General features: G+C 34.7%; 1 protein-coding gene across 3 annotated transcripts in view; it reads right to left on the bottom strand.

Moving 5' to 3' along the window:
• Nucleotides 1-12,319, bottom strand: part of LOC129726571 (PRL-1 phosphatase) — a 104,094-nt gene that overhangs the window by 34,156 nt on the left and 57,619 nt on the right. The window lies entirely within an intron of this gene.

Here is a 12,319-nt window from a genome sequence, read left to right as displayed (position 1 = left end):
ACGACACGGCACGGCGGTTAATGGGCGACGGACGACAGGGGCAGCCTTTAACAACCGGATCTCATTTCCTACCTCTCCGATAGTGTTACTGAATGCGACGTCATGCTCAGAGCGGCGTGGCGTGAGGCACGGTGGGTAAAATGAACTGTAAAAAGCGGTATGATAATATGGTAAAATGAACTGAAAAAAGGCTAATCGGTATGAAGAATCATTTATTTTGAAGAGTCCGTGTAGTAGGTTTTACCGAGATGCACATTAATATTATCTTTGCGAAAAAGCAAGTTTATTAATTTGAAATAACCATACCTCTGAGCAATGTCTTAGTAACATGAAGGAAATCGACCTTCTAGGATTGGGAAAATATTCGAGCTAGGAAGGAAATTTTAATTTGACATTAACGATTTCAATTTATTTCTTAAGATATTCAAAAATATTAAAAATTATGATTTGTTATTGCAGAACATTTGTAGACATTTGAAATTACATCAGGGTGGCTCACTTGTTGTGTTCCGGCGAACATTCAACAACAAGTTAATAAAATTGAGAATTCTAATGGGCTATTGAAGCATATTTTTTATGCAATTAGATAAAATACAAAAACAATTTTAAAAATACAAAATCTAAAAATCAATTTTCTACAGTTTGTTCATGAACAACATTTCAATAGAGTACGAAGCTTTCGAGACACATTTTACCAAAGGTTTTACCTGTTACAACATACTCAGTCTTTAGAAAAATAAGGTCAGAATGTTTCAAAACCAAAAATACTAGCCTAAGATTTTTACATTTTACTGATGATTTCGCTTGAAATAAAACTATTGTATCTTTTCAGCTTTTTGGTCTTTACCAAGGAAAAGCGCATTTAATATAGTGTGTCGCATTGAAAAAAAAAAATTTCCTAAGCCTAAGTCACATCCCCCAGTTCTCGTTTATTTTCGCGTTTCAAAAACTACATTCATTGCCTTCTTTGCAAGAACACATAATGTAGTCGTGGACAACAAATCAATTGAAATTAATTTGAAGCTGTCTGACACGATCTAAATCGCGCATACATACATAACAGTGAGTCGTTGCTATCTCTGCGCTTGAGAGGACAGTCTCTCTCAGTCACAAAAATAACTCTCGCAGGGCAGTGTGTGTGTAGTTGAATGAGATGCGTTATAGAACGGGTGCAACGTAGGGTTATTACGATATTGGGCTTTGAAGATATTATATCTCAACCGTAGTTCAATTGGATAAAACACCACGGCGGAGACAGAGAGATTGCGGTTTCAAGTCCCGTCTGGTATTTTTTTTCTAGAAGGTGTCCGGAATCAAATAACGTTTGCAGTAATAAAAATGACGAAAACTGCCGATTTTTCATGGATATACCTTCACACGTACTGACGAAACAACCCATGCAGCATCAATCATAGTAACTCATGAGTTAGCAGAAAAAAATTGACAGCTCTATCAGTCGAACTCTAACCGTGATGGCGAAAAAAGTGATACTATTCCGTTCAGAAGTGTGTGCGTTCAAAGAACGGTACCCCACAAAAACGTCAAAAACGGACATCATGCGGCACTTTGTGGACGCCGGATACGCCCGGTCCGGCATCTACAACATTCTGGCACTATAGGACAACAATCGGAGCATCGAAAGAGAGCCCGGTTCCGGACTGCCAACGACCCTGAGCGGCAAGAAGCTCCAAAGGATGCTGAAGAGGCTACATTGCTGCGTGCGCTTGGCCGAGTATGATGCAAGCGAAAATCAGTGAAAAAGTACCCGGCGAATATGGACATACATGTAACAGGGTGGCGAAAAAGTTTTAAAAATTAAACTCCCTAAGGGGCCATCCGCATACCACGTGGACAGCTTTGTGGGTGATGGACGATGAGAGCTACCACACCCTGGATGGGAACGACTGGCAGGGCACTTCGTGTTTTAGTTAAATTTATTACACACCATGTTCCTCGAGAAGGTGTTGCTGTGGCTGACAATCAGCGAGAAGGGTATGTCAAAGCCACTCTTCTTTCACTCCGGGCTGGCTGTGAATGGGGAAGTTTATAGTACGAAGTGCCTGCCAGAACCTGAAGCGTAAGACATACTCCAACCCAAAAATATGTCTACACGCATGCTTTTGTTCGCTATGACGTATGTTCCAGTAACCTACCGTAAGGCCGCTCGCAATGGCGTAAATTTTTTTTCAAATGAGTTAATATGATTACCTTTAATAGGAAATTTATGAAACTCATTATCTGTCTTAGTTTTTTTTCTCATCACCATCCGAAAAAGAGCCGTTTTGGTCCGCAAACGTTATTTGACAAAATTCACCCCTTTAACAGATGATCTTCAAAATTTACAGGGAATGAGGTTAAAAAATATTCAAATTCTACCAGGTTTGATTTATCGAACTTCATTCCTATATCCGAATGCACAAACTTTCCTCTTCACACAACTCATAAGATCTCATAGACGGAAGCCCAAGATTTTCTTCATATCTTCATCCGATTTCACTTCCTGAGGATGTTTCTTAGGTGTCTGCTTCACAACGACCCAGTGCTTGTGCATAGGAACATTGAATTTAGCAGTAAAAAATTTTAGTCCCGGAAGTTTCTGGAAGTCTGCTTTCACATACACGTCAATCATAACAAGGCAATGTGATTTCTTCAGCATGTGGATGTAAAACTTTCGTGCACGTGATTTAGCCACCGTACTTTGTCGTCACATTGCGGTGACTTTTGGACTTTGAAGGGTTTTTCATTTCAAATCTGCACACACTGCTATTGCTCTAACTTTTGATAAATTGGGCAAAACTAAATGATATTTTGTGTACAAATAGTTTTATGTGTATTGTTTACATGCTGTCAGTTGATTTCATTAGGTGCGCAAAATTTTCAAAATATCTATAAAAGAGCAGTGCGCTCATGAAAAAGTTTCGCACGAGTAGTTTGAAAATCAGCATCTGTCACACCGCGACATCGGAAAAAGCTAGGAATCACGAATTCGACGGTGTCCGGTATAATAAAACGTTTCAAAGAACCTCTGACTGTGGATCGGAAGCCCACATCCAGCGAAAAAGCACTCAACTCAACGAAAAAGTGGCGAAAAAGTTGCACGTGAGTGCGTCTTTCGTGCAGAGGACCAAAACACGAGCCGGACTACGTTCGTTTAAGGTCCAGGAGTCCCCAAACCGAGACGAGCAACAAAATACGACCACGAAGAGTCGCGCGCGGAAGCTGTACTATCAAAAGTTGACCAAGCCACACAGTTGCGTGATGGATGATGAGACGTATATCAAGGCAGACTTCAAGCAGATTCCTGGAAACCTGTACGTGACGGCCAAGAATAAGTTTGATGTTCCCGAGGACCTCAGGACGCAGAAGGTCTCGGAATTCGCCAAGAAGTTTCTGATTTGGCAAGCCATTTGCACGTGCGAAAAGCGTAGTACTTCGTTCGTTACCTATAGCACTATGAATGGGCAGACGCGAATGACCCTTAAGGTTGAAGTGTCTAAAAAAAGGATGAATGGGCAAGTGTATCTAAAAAAGTGCCTCCAGAGGCGGCTTCTTCCTTTCCTCAAGACTCACGATAATCCGACGCTCTTCTGGCCGGATTTGGCATCCTGCGACTACTCCAAGGAGGTGGTAAAGTCATACAAGGCGTCGAAGGCGGTTTTTTGCCGAAAGAGCTGAAGCCCCCCAAACACTCCGAAACTACGCCCGATCAAGGAGTACTGCGCCATTATGAAGAGACATCTACTAAAACAACCTAAAGTTGTGAAGAATGTCGAATAAATGAAGAGGGCATGGGTTAATACACTGAAAACGATCGATTCTGAAGTCGAGCTGAAGATTCGGTGGCAATCCAAAAAAACCCGAATTTTGAGATTGAATTCTGCCTGTGCAGATTTGAAGTGTTTTTTTTTTTCATTTTACACAAAACTTTTGCTTAAATTTAGTTCTTTGACACATTTTCAACGGAATTATCATAATTTCTTTCAAAGGCTTAAATTACGCGCTTGTAGTCTGTTACACTATACGTGATCCATTTAGGCCACTTTTTTTCTTCCGTTTGAAGGTCAAACGTTCACTGTACCGATTTGAAAAACGACTTACTGTAGATTGTACCATTCCCAGCGTCCTGCTGATGGCACGATGAGAAAAATCCAGATTACTTTACGAACTAGGGGGACTGCTCCATTATTCATCTCATTAAGCCGATGTTCACGAAGAATGCATGTATTGAACATCAAATTTTCACGAAATCATTGAACAATTAAACTAAATATGCTTACGTGCTCTTATGGAATTGTTCAGCATTGTATATTTTGTAAAATTAGCCAGATTTATCCTCAATTTTGTAAAACAAACCATTTTTCACAACGGTTCCATATCCGTCTCAAAACTTGAATCACTGCTCATTTATTCATCTCACGACGCCCCCATATTCATCACACTGTTAATCATGAATGAATCACATTATCATGAATGAGCGTAGCCCGTCGTAGTAGGTTACCTATATATCCGCTGTAGTTGTTTACGTGCAAAATTGGTAACCTAGGTAACCACTGCAGTGCTGTCGATTTCTGTCAATTATGTCGGAATAATTTAACATTTTCAGTATGATTTTTTCGTATTAACAGAAACTGATTTGGCAACTTTTGATTTTTTTCAACGCAATGAAAACAGATGAAAATACATACAGTTGAAATTAAGGATTTGTAAAAATTCATCTTATGTATTTCTTCTAATCCAAGTTTGTTTTTGGAAATTTGAGGTGAACTTTTCAAAGATTAAAGTATTCTTAGTGTAGTGAGTGATTTTGTTTAGTGATTAAAATAAAAAGTGGTCCGCTAGTGATGAAAAAAACTTTGGTTGGCTGCTAAACGAGTCCCGTTGTAGCCGTAGCAATGCGCGTATTTTGTTTTCTGAGGTAGGTGATTGAATTAAATGGGTTTTTCAAGTGCAGATACCTTATTATAATATCAAATATAGTGCTTTTAAGTGAGATTTTGAGTACTTTATGAGCTTAGCTTAGCTTAGCTTGACTGACTGCACATATCAATGGTTGCACTCCGTGATTGATCCGAATCAGTAAAATTGCACAGTGAATCAACTGAATGGGGTTGGGAGTGACCGAACATTCTCATTGTACAAGTTTTAGTGACTCAATGCTTTGGAGGATCAATAACGACGCCGGCCACGTCCTTGCAATCAGGTGGGAAGAGGAAAGGAATGTTAGTGTGACCTTTGCTATTTGGAGACCGTGTTTACCTCTGCATCTCTACAAAGGTCACAGGAAGGAGGTTTTTGTTAGTAGGGGAGGGGTCGTTAGATCAGGATTCACTTTGATGAGTGATGCGATCATACATATAACTGCTACCCGTCTTTATTTAGCTATTTTCGTTTTATTCTCTATTCAGCCGGCTGACTAGAGAAGCACAATTAGCTTATTTATATTTAATACCGGTTTAGACCAAGAAACATTAACAATGCCTTTGGGGCCACGCACAGGTGTGCATGGTGTATTTCAATAGAGAACAACATTGTTTAAATTTGCTGATTTGAGACCGATATACACAATACAATGCTATTGAAGCCACGCAAATTATACTACACGATGTTGGTCTGCTTTAAACCAATAAACCATAAAAAGGTTTTTGGGTACACACACAAGTGTGTGTGTGATTTACTTGAATGAAATACAAAGGTTAATGTTCTATTTTTTTGGAAGCGAGTTGACCCAACACAAAATAAGAATGTGGTTTGTATAGTAAATAATAAAATGCGTGAATTTTACGTTTTTATACACATACTGTTTTCATAGGTGATTTTGAGGAAACGAAGCAAAAATACTATTTGAATTGTATATATAAAAACCCTTACGGAGCGGTATAATGTAAAATTAAAACGATGAATCCGCGCACAGTTATTTTTCCATAAAAAGGTTACTTATCTTGCGTAGCATACGAGCCATTTTCTCCATTCCTTCCATTCAAATGCTGAAGCCCTACTAGTTTTTTCATTGTCAACGTTTTTGTTGATATACGGCGCACGAAATGCGGGCATTGAGTCACAAAATGTGCTAGGCCGACCAAGAATTCAAATATTTGTCTATTACTAATCCAGAATATCCTCGAGAAAGCAAACGCGGTTCTTTGAAATCTACTCCGATTTGCGATGCATTAATATAGTTTGCGCGAGCAGATTCCGGCTAAACGGTGATGATGATCAGACAGATATTATCAAATATCTGGGTTCATTTCGCGAAATCGTTACACTCCAAAAATCCATATATCAGCAAAACTCACCCGGGTTGAATACGCGTTCACAACGAAACGTAACGAACGACCGCTTCAATCTTTCTGGCCGACACAGACGTGCAGGAACCCGGCGTTTATGTCGATTTTCTCTTCTCGACGTACGAATCGCCTATTAAATATGAAAATTGGCAAAGTTCCATGCATCCAGAAAATTTAAAAAAAGCAGATATACATATTATACAAAACATAGTCTTAAATTTGTTGACAAAGCCATAAATAGAATATTTACAAAATTACATAAAACAACTGCTCAAAAGCTAGTAAAATCAAAAAATCAAAGCATATGATTAGGGTGAAATGCATATTCCAAACTCCCAAAAACTACACTAACATTTTCTAGACGAAAACAATGCTTGTCAATGAAACCCTGCGAACTAGACCGCGCATAACCGTGGTAATCGGGTGAACTGAATAATGTTACACGCTTGGTTCATTACTAATACTAGCACCTTCATAGAGAAACAAAAAAACTGTGTACTTATCTGTAGATAGCCCCTAGACTCACATCGCCCAACAGAATTTCACTGGGGAAGCAGCACATCCAGAGCGATGATCCTGCTTCACGACCTAACTGTCGGTTTCACCAAGAACTTGGACTTTGGAAGCGGATTGTGAGCTACGCATAGTGCGCTCCGCTTTCCGGACAGTCAAGATAGGCAACAATTCAAAATATAATAGTAACTGCAGGCCTATGCACAACACAACACCTTCCAGCAAGCAGTGCACGCCGACCGATGATTCTTCTGCACTTCGGCCTCCTCAACCTCGTTGTAGTGAGTATCCACCGGAGCCGGTCCTCTGTAACGCACAGCACTCCAGCGTCGAATCGATGCGGCAACTGTCAGCGATGAACAGCAACAAAAGACCTTGAGCGCAGGTTGATTGGACCCAAGGCAGCAAAAACGGGATCAGTTAATCAACAAACTGGTTCCAGTCGTCCAAATATCTGTATATCCTCACAAAAAGCACAATCGAAACTTTCTAAGAGAGTTTTTGAGTACTTTATGAGGAATCTAAAGTAAGCTAAGAAGAATCCATTCAATGGATAAGCATATTATAAGGTTGAGGAAGAAAATATGTGTTTTTTCCTGTTTTTAATTGTGTTTTCATGTTGTATGAGATTAATATACGGGCTGAGATGAATAATGGAGCAGTTCCCCTAATTACATTTTTTGTTTTATGACTACATTTTAAGCTTAATAAAGCGTAATTCTACGAGGATAAGAAAAATGAACGCGACCAGAACATGGGAAAAATATACGTCTGAGCCAGCCGTACTCGCACGTGATTGGTTCGTTGTTGGTGAAAATTCGATCGTAAAACTTTTAATAAATTCTTACTGCCTAACAGGAGAGTAATATTGAACAATGAAGTTTTTTTTTCACCGATATAGTGATTTTTGGTTACACAAGTATTATCGTTTGAAATATTTCGTTTCGACGTTCTAACTTGATTTTATTTTCCGAAGAATGGTCTCCCAAGTCTTTTTTCGGAACACAAAAATGTTTGAACTTTTTGCAGTAAGCAAAATCCAAGTGCAATGTTTCATACATTCTCCTACTCCGGATCGCATCTCGGGGTCTTTTTTTAAAACACTCAAGCATTTAAAGCAAAACTGTTACATGTCCCTTAAGCTGGAAGTACAAAGTCAGCAGAACAAAGAGTTAATAGCATGAAAATTTAGTGCTCATTCGATGCTCATTTAATGCCATATCGCCGAATTTAATGCTCCATCATTTCTTTGAAAAATGTATTTGTTTGCTAGCTTAAGAAAATAGCTAGCAGACAATATACGAAAATAGCATTTATAGTCACAAAACGGTTCTATAACGGTCAAAAACATTTAATGCTCTTATAAAAACCTGATTTTCATGATAATTTTATTGATTTTGTATAATTTTTTCAAAAATATGACATTATATGAATAGCTTCAATTTTTTCAAACATTTTCCTCTGAAAACAATCAGAATCCTTTTGATACGATTAGATACCAATTAAATGCTCCCATATGCGAACAGTTTCAATAACTTAGGTGCATTTTTCATTAAATATATATATTTTTTAAATATTGTTCTGCTAGCTTAAGAAAAAAGTTTGCAGAACATTGGCCAGAAACAGCATTTTCAAGCAATAAACTGTTGTAGAATGGTCATAATAATTTAATGCTCATTAAATGCTCTTGAAATAACCTGATCTTCATGATAATATTATTGATTTTGTATAAATTTTTCAAAAATATGATATTATATGAATAGCTTCAATTTTTTCGAACATTTTACTCTGAAAACAATCAGAATCCTTTTGATACAATAAGATACCAATTAAATGCTCCTATATGCGAGCAGTTTCAATAACTTAGGTGCATTTTTCAATAAGTATATTTTCTTTAAAAATATTGTTCTGCTAGCTTAAGAAAAAAGTTAGCAGAACATTGGCCAGAAACAGCATTTTTAAACAATAAACTGTTGTAGAATGGTCATAATAATTTAATGCTCATTTAATGCTCTTGAAAAAACATGATTTTCATAATAATTTTATTGATTTTGTATAAATTTTTCAAAAATTTTACATTATATGAATAGCTTCAATTCTTTCGAACATTTTCCTCTGAAAACAATCAGAATCCTTTTGATACAATAAGATACCAATTAAATGCTCCCATATGCGAGCAGTTTCAATAACTTAGGTGCGTTTTTCATTAAATATATTTTTTTCAAAAATATTGTTCAGCTAGCTTAAGAAAAAAGGTAGCAGAACATTGGCCAGAAACAGCATTTTTAAGCAATAAACTGTTGTAGAATGGTCAAAATAATTTATTGCTCATTTAATGCTCTTGAAAAAACATGATTTTCATGATAATTTTATTGATTTTGTATAATTTTTTCAAAAATATGATATTATATGAATAGCTTCAATTCTTTCGAACATTTTTCTCTGAAAAAAATCAGAATCCTTTTGATACGATTAGATACCAATTAAATGCTCCCATATGCGAGCAGTTTCAATAACTAAGGTGCATTTTTCATTAAATATATTTTTTTTTTAAATATTGTTCTGCTAGCTTAAGAAAAAAGTTAGCAGAACATTGGCCAGAAACCGCATTTACAAGCAAAAAACTGTTGTAGAATGGTCAAAATAATTTAATGCTTATTAAATGCTCCTAAAAACCTGATTTTCATGATAATTTTATTGATTTTGTATAAATTTTTCAAAAATATGATATTATATGAATTGCTTCAATTCTTTTGAACATTTTCCTCTGAAAACAATCAGAATCCTTTTGATACGATTAGATACCAATTAAATGCTCCTATATGCGAGCAGTTTCAATAACTTAGGTGCATTTTTCATTGAATATATTTTTTTCAAAAATATTGTTCTGCTAGCTTAAGAAAAAAGTTAGCAGAACATTGGCCAGAAACAGCATTTTTAAGCAATAAACTGTTGTAGAATGGTCATAATAATTTAATGCTCATTTAATGCTCCTGAAAAAACATGATTTTTATGATAATTTTATTGATTTTGTATAAAATTTTCAAAAATATGATATTATATGAATAGCTTCAATTCTTTCGAACATTTTCCTCTGAAAACAATCAGAATCTTTTTGATACGATTAGATACCAATTAAATGCTCCCATATGCGAGCAGTTTCAATAACTTAGGTGCATTTTTCATTAAATATATTTTTTTTTAAATATTGTTCTGCTAGCTTAAGAAAAAAGTTAGCAGAACATTGGCCAGAAACAGCATTTTTAAGCAATAAACTGTTGTAGAATGGTCAAAATAATTTAATGCTCATTTAATGCTCTTGAAATAACCTGATCTTCATGATAATTTTATTGATTTTGTATAAATTTTTCAAAAATTTTACATTATATGAATAGCTTCAATTCTTTCGAACATTTTCCTCTGAAAACAATCAGAATCCTTTTGATACGATTAGATACCAATTAAATGCTCCTATATGCGAGCAGTTTCAATAACTTAGGTGCATTTTTCATTGAATATATTTTTTTCAAAAATATTGTTCTGCTAGCTTAAGAAACAAGTTAGCAGAACATTGGCCAGAAACAGCATTTTTAAGCAATAAACTGTTGTAGAATGGTCATAATAATTTAATGCTCATTTAATGCTCCTGAAAAAACATGATTTTCATGATAATTTTATTGATTTTGTATACAATTTTCAAAAATATGATATTATATGAATAGCTTCAATTCTTTCGAACATTTTCCTCTGAAAACAATCAGAATCCTTTTGATACGATTAGATAAGATAGTTTCAATAACTTAGGTGCATTTTTCATTAAATATATTTTTTTTCAAATATATTGTTCTGCTAGCTTAAGAAAAAAGTTAGCAGAACATTGGCCAGAAACAGCATTTTTAAGCAATAAACTGTTGTAGAATGGTCAAAATAATTGAATGCTCATTTAATGCTCTTGAAATAACCTGATCTTCATGATAATTTTATTGATTTTGTATACATTTTTCAAAAATATGATATTATATGAATAGCTTCAATTCCTTCGAACATTTTCCTCTGAAAACAAACAGAATCCTTTTGATACGATTAGATACCAATTAAATGCTCCTATATGCGAGCAGTTTCAATAACTTAGGTGCATTTTTCATTGAATATATTTTTTTCAAAAATATTGTTCTGCTAGCTTAAGAAAAAAGTTAGCAGAACATTGGCCAGAAACAGCATTTTTAAGCAATAAACTGTTGTAGAATGGTCAAAATAATTTAATGCTCATTTAATGCTCTTGAAAAAACATGATTTTCATAATAATTTTATTGATTTTGTATAAATTTTTCAAAAATTTTACATTATATGAATAGCTTCAATTCTTTCGAACATTTTCCTCTGAAAACAATCAGAATCCTTTTGATACGATTAGATACCAATTAAATGCTCCCATATGCGAGCAGTTTCAATAACTTAGGTGCATTTTTCATTAAATATATTTTTTTTTAAATATTGTTCTGCTAGCTTAAGAAAAAAGTTAGCAGAACATTGGCCAGAAACAGCATTTTTAAGCAATAAACTGTTGTAGAATGGTCATAATAATTTAATGCTCATTTAATGCTCCTGAAAAAACATGATTTTCATGATAATTTTATTGATTTTGTATAAAATTTTCAAAAATATGATATTATATGAATAGCTTCAATTCTTTCGAACATTTTCCTCTGAAAACAATCAGGATCCTTTTGATACGATTAGATACCAATTAAATGCTCCCATATGCGAGCAGTTTCAATAACTTAGGTGCATTTTTCATTAAATATATTTTTTTTAAATATTGTTCTGCTAGCTTAAGAAACAAGTTAGCAGAACATTGGCCAGAAACAGCATTTTTAAGCAATAAACTGTTGTAGAATGGTCAAAATAATTTAATGCTCATTAAATGCTCTTGAAAAAAACTGATTTTTATGATAATTTTATTGATTTTGTATAAATTTTTCAATAATATTATAATAATATGATTATACATAAATAGCTTCAATTTTTTCAAATATTTTCCACTGAAAACAATCAGAATCCTTTTGATACAATTAGATACCAATTAAATGCTCCAATATGCGAGCAGTTTCAATAACTTAGGTGCATTTTTCATTGAATATAATTTTTCAAAAATATTGTTCTGCTAGCTTAAGAAAAAAGTTAGCAGAACATTGGCCAGAAACAGCATTTTTAAGCAATAAACTGTTGTATAATGGTCAAAATAATTTAATGCTCATTAAATGCTCTTGAAAAAATCTGATTTTCATGATAATTTCATTGATGTTGCATAAATTTTTCAATAATATTATAATAATATGATAATACATGAATAGGTTCAATTTTTTCAAACATTTTCCTCTGAAAACAATCAGAATCCTTTTGATACGATTAGATACCAATTAAATGCTCCCATATGCGAGCAGTTTCAATAACTTAGGTGCATTTTCATTAAATATATTTTTTTCAAAAATATTGTTCTGCTAGCTTAAGAAAAAAGTTAG

Source organism: Wyeomyia smithii, chromosome 3, assembly GCF_029784165.1.
Source record: "Wyeomyia smithii strain HCP4-BCI-WySm-NY-G18 chromosome 3, ASM2978416v1, whole genome shotgun sequence".
Taxonomy (NCBI): Eukaryota; Metazoa; Arthropoda; class Insecta; order Diptera; family Culicidae; genus Wyeomyia; species Wyeomyia smithii.
This window is presented reverse-complemented; position numbering and strand designations above follow the sequence as displayed.